Raw genomic sequence first — 5,191 nt, 5'->3', positions numbered from 1 at the left:
TACTTCAAGACAAGCATCAATAAGTCTTGCATAAGAGTTAACTCATAAAGCAATAAATCAAAGTAAAGGTATTGAAGCAACACAAAGGAAGATTAAGTTTCAGCGGTTGCTTTCAACTTATAACATGTATATCTCATGAATAGTGTCAATGTAAAGTAATATAACAAGTGCAATATGCAAATATGTAGGAATCAATGCACAATTCACACAAGTGTTTGCTTCTTGAGGTGGAGAGAAATAGGTGAACCGACTCAACATAAAAGTAAAAGAAAAGTCCTTCAAAGAGGAAAGCATCGATTGCTATATTTGTGCTAGAGCTTTTATTTTGAAAACATGGAACAATTTTGTCAACGGTAGTAATAAAGCATATGTATCATGTAAATTATATCTTACAAGTTGCAAGCCTCATGCATAGTATACTAGTAGTGCCCGCACCTTGTCCTAATTAGCTTGGATTAACACGGACTATCATTGCATAACATATGTTTCAACCAAGTGTCACAAAGGGGTACCTCTATGCCGCCTGTACAAGGGTCTAAGGAGAAAGTTCGCATTGGATTTCTCGCTTTTGATCATTCTTCAACTTAGACACCCATACCGGGACAACATAGACAACAGATAATGGACTCCTCTTTTAATGCTTAAGCATTCAACAACAGATAATATTCTCATAAGAGATTGAGGTTTTATGTCCAAACTGAAACTTCCACCATGATTCATGGCTTTAGTTAGCAGCCCAATGTTCTTCTCTAACAGTATGCATACTCAAACCATTTGATTGTGAAAACCGCCCTTACTTCAGACAAGACGAACATGCATAGCAACTCACATGATATTCAACAAAGAGTAGTTGATGGCGTCCCCAGGAACATGGTTATCGCACAACAAGCAACTTATTAAGAAATAAGACACATAAGTACATATTCAACACCACAATAGTTTTTAAGGCTATTTTGTCCCATGAGCTATATATTGCAAAGGCGAATGATGGAAATTTAAAGGTAGCACTCAAGCAATTTACTTTGGAATGGCGGAGAAATACCATGTAGTAGGTAGGTATGGTGGACACAAATGGCATAGTGGTTGGCTCAAGGATTTTGGATGCATGAGAAGTATTCCCTCTCGATACAAGGTTTAGGCTAGCAAGGTTATTTGAAACAAACACAAGGATGAACCGGTGCAGCAAAACTCACATAAAAGACATATTGTAAACATTATAAGACTCTACCCCGTCTTCCTTGTTGTTCAAAACTCAATACTAGAAATTATCTAGACTTTAGAGAGACCAAATATGCAAACCAAATTTTAGCAAGCTCTATGTATTTCTTCATTAATGGGTGCAAAGTATATGATGCAAGAGCTTAAACATGAGCACAACAATTGCCAAGTATCAAATTATTCAAGACATTTTAGAATTACTACATGTAGCATTTCCCGATTCCAACCATATAACAATTTAACGAAGAAGATTCAACCTTCGCCATGAATACTATGAGTAAAGCCTAAGGACATATTTGTCCATATGCAACAGCGGAGCGTGTCTCTCTCCCACACAATGAATGCTAGGATCCATTTTATTCAAACAAAAACAAAAACAAAAACAAACCGACGCTCCAAGCAAAGCACATAAGATGTGATGGAATAAAAATATAGTTTCAGGGGAAGAACCTGATAATGTTGTCGATGAAGAAGGGGATGCCTTGGGCATCCCCAAGCTTAGATGCTTGAGTCTTCTTAAAATATGCAGGGGTGAACCACCGGGGCATCCCCAAGCTTAGAGCTTTCACTCTCCTTGATCATATTGCATCATTTCCCTCTCTTGATCCTTGAAAACTTCCTCCACACCAAACTCAAAACAACTCATTAGAGGGTTAGTGCACAATAAAAATTTACATGTTCAGAGGTGACATAATCATTCTTAACACTTCTGGACATTGCACAAAGCTACTGGACATTAATGGAACAAAGAAATTCATCCAACATAGCAAAAGAGGCAATGCGAAATAAAAGGCAGAATCTGTCAAAATAGAACAGTTCGTAAAGACGAATTTTAAAGTGGCACCAGACTTGCTCAAATGAAAATTCCCAAATTGAATGAAAGTTGCGTACATATCTGAGGATCACTCACGTAAATTCGCATAATTTTCTGAGTTACCTACAGAGAATTAGGCCCAGATTCGTGACAGCAAAGAAATCTGTTTCTATGCAGTAATCCAAATCTAGTATGAACCTTACTATCAACGACTTTACTTGGCACAACAATGCACAAAACTAAGATAAGGAGAGGTTGCTACAGTAGTAAACAACTTCCAAGACTCAAATATAAAATAAAAGTACTGTAGTAAAAACATGGGTTGTCTCCCATAAGCGCTTTTCTTTAACGCCTTTCAGCTAGGCGTAGAAAGTGTATATCAAGTGTTATCGAGAGGTGAAGCATCAACATTACCTTGGGCTTTACCCTTACCTTTCTTGTTCTTTTTCTTACTCTTTGATTTAGGGAATATATGTCTACCCCCGGGTGTAGAGGTGAATTTTAGGGTGCCTTCTCCCATATCTATGACGGCTCCCAATAGTTTCAGCAGGGATCTTCCGAGTGTGATTTGTCCTGTTCCTGCACATTCAATAACAAGATAATCAATGGATATTGTTCTCCCAAGAACGGTTGTATGCACACCCGCAGCTATTCCTTTAGGAATTATAACAGAGTTATCAATAAAAGTTATTCCTTCTCCCCCTTCAACGAATCCCCAAAGTTTCAAGGATTCATGAATACTCTTAGGCATTAAGCAAAATTCAGACATAATATCACAATTGGCATGAAGAGTTTGGTCACCGATAACAATTTTAATAGTAGGATCCCATAATGAAGGTTCAGAGTTCACTAAAACTTGATCAAGACGGTTACGAACATATCTATAATTTTCATTCAAGCGAGATGCACTTGTCTCAAGAGTGTTTAATCTATTATAAATGCTAATAAGGGCTGAATCAAAGTTATTAGTTGAATCATGTGATGCAACCAACTTCTTTATGGCATTAAAAGCTTGATCCCCATTGCAATGAAGGAAATCTCCTCCCACTACAGCATCCAAGGCATATCTATAGCGAATCATAAGACCAAAATAAAAATTACTAAGGAGCAAACTTAGAGTCATTTGAGGTTCAGCTTTACGATAAGAAGTAAAAATTCTGGACCAAGCATCTTTAAAACTCTCCTCATCCCCTTGTTTAAAAGTGAAGACTAATTGATACGTCTCCGACGTATCGATAATTTCTTATGTTCCATGCCACATTATTGATGATATCTATATGTTTTATGCACATTTTATGTCATATTCGTGCATTTTCTGGAACTAACCTATTAACAAGATGCCGAAGTGCCAGTTGCTGTTTTCTGCTGTTTTTGGTTTCAGAAATCCTAGTAACGAAATATTCTCGGAATTGGACGAAATCAACGCCCAGGTTCCTATTTTGCCCGGAAGCATCCAGAACACACGAGAACCGCCAGAGAGGGGGCACAGGCCCACCAAACCCTAGGCCGGCGCGGCCAAGGGGGGGCCCGCGCCCCCCTATAGTGTGGTCGCCCCTTCGACCTTCTGACGCCGCCTCTTCGCCTATTTAAGGGCCCTCGACCTAAAACCTCGACACGGAAAAGCCACGGTACGAGAAACCTTCGAGAGCCGCCGCCATCGCGAAGCCAAGATCTGGGGGACAGAAGTCTCTGTTCCGGCACGCCGTCGGGACGGGGAAGTGCCCCCGGAAGGCTCCTCCATCGACACCACCGCCATCTTCATCAACGCTGCTGTCTCCCATGAGGAGGGAGTAGTTCTCCATCGAGGCTCGGGGCTGTACCGGTAGCTATGTGGTTCATCTCTCTCCTATGTACTTCAATACAATAATCTCATGAGCTGCCTTACATGATTGAGATTCATATGATGATGTTTGTAATCTAGATGTCGTTATGCTAGTCAAGTGAATTTTACTTATGTGATCTCCGGAGACTCCTTGTCCCATGTGTGTAAAGGTGACAGTGTGTGCACCGTGTGGGTCTCTTAGGCTATATTTCACAGAATACTTATTCACTGTTATGAATGGCATAGTGAAGTGCTTATTTATATCTCTTTATGATTGCAAAGTGTTTTGTATCACAATTCATCTATGTGCTACTCTAGTGATGTTATTAAAGTAGTTTTATTCCTCCTGCACGGTGTAATGGTGACAGTGTGTGCATCCGTGTTAGTACTCGGCGTAGGCTATGATTGTGATCTCTTGTAGATTACGAAGTTAACTATTGCTATGATGGTATTGATGTGATCTATGCCTCCTTTCGTAGCGTGAAGGTGACAGTGTGCATGCTACGTTAGTACTTGGTTTAGTTGTGTTGATCTGTCGTGCACTCTAAGGTTATTTAAATATGAACATCGAATATTATGGAGCTTGTTAACTCCGGCATTGAGGGTTCGTGTAATCCTACGCAATTAGTGGTGTTCATCATCCAACAAGAGAGTGTAGAGTATGCATTTATCTATTCTGTTATGTGATCAAAGTTGAGAGTGTCCACTAGTGAAAGTCTAATCCCTAGGCCTTGTTCCTAAATACTGCTATCGCTGCTTGTTTCTTGTTTTTTGCGTTACTACTGCTGCGTTACTACTACTTGTTTACTGTCCTGGGCAAAGCACTTTTCTGGTGCCGTTGCTACTGCTCATATATATTCATACCACCTGTATTTCACTATCTCTTCGCCGAACTAGTGCACCTATTAGGTGTGTTGGGGACACAAGAGACTTCTTGCTTTGTGGTTGCAGGGTTGCATGAGAGGGATATCTTTGACCTCTTCCTCCCTGAGTTCGATAAACCTTGGGTGATCCACTTAAGGGAAAACTTGCTGCTGTTCTACAAACCTCTGCTCTTGGAGGCCCAACACTGTCTACAGGAAAAGGAGGGGGCGTAGACATCAAGCTATTTTCTGGCGCCGTTGCCGGGGAGGAAAGGTAAAAGGCACTCATACTTCGGTTCAGGTAATGATGCTTTTACGGTGCCATTGTGTTTGTGCTCGAAGCTATTTCCTTTAGATCCTGCAATTGCATTTTTTTTGTTTCTTGTTTACACTAGTTAGGCATAATGGAAAACAACAAAAATATGAGAGATCTTTATGAACTTTATCTTGAATTAGGACATGATGTGTTTGAAG

The sequence above is a fragment of the Lolium perenne genome, chromosome 6, assembly GCF_019359855.2.
Source record: "Lolium perenne isolate Kyuss_39 chromosome 6, Kyuss_2.0, whole genome shotgun sequence".
Lineage (NCBI taxonomy): Eukaryota > Viridiplantae > Streptophyta > Magnoliopsida > Poales > Poaceae > Lolium > Lolium perenne.
This window is presented reverse-complemented; position numbering follows the sequence as displayed.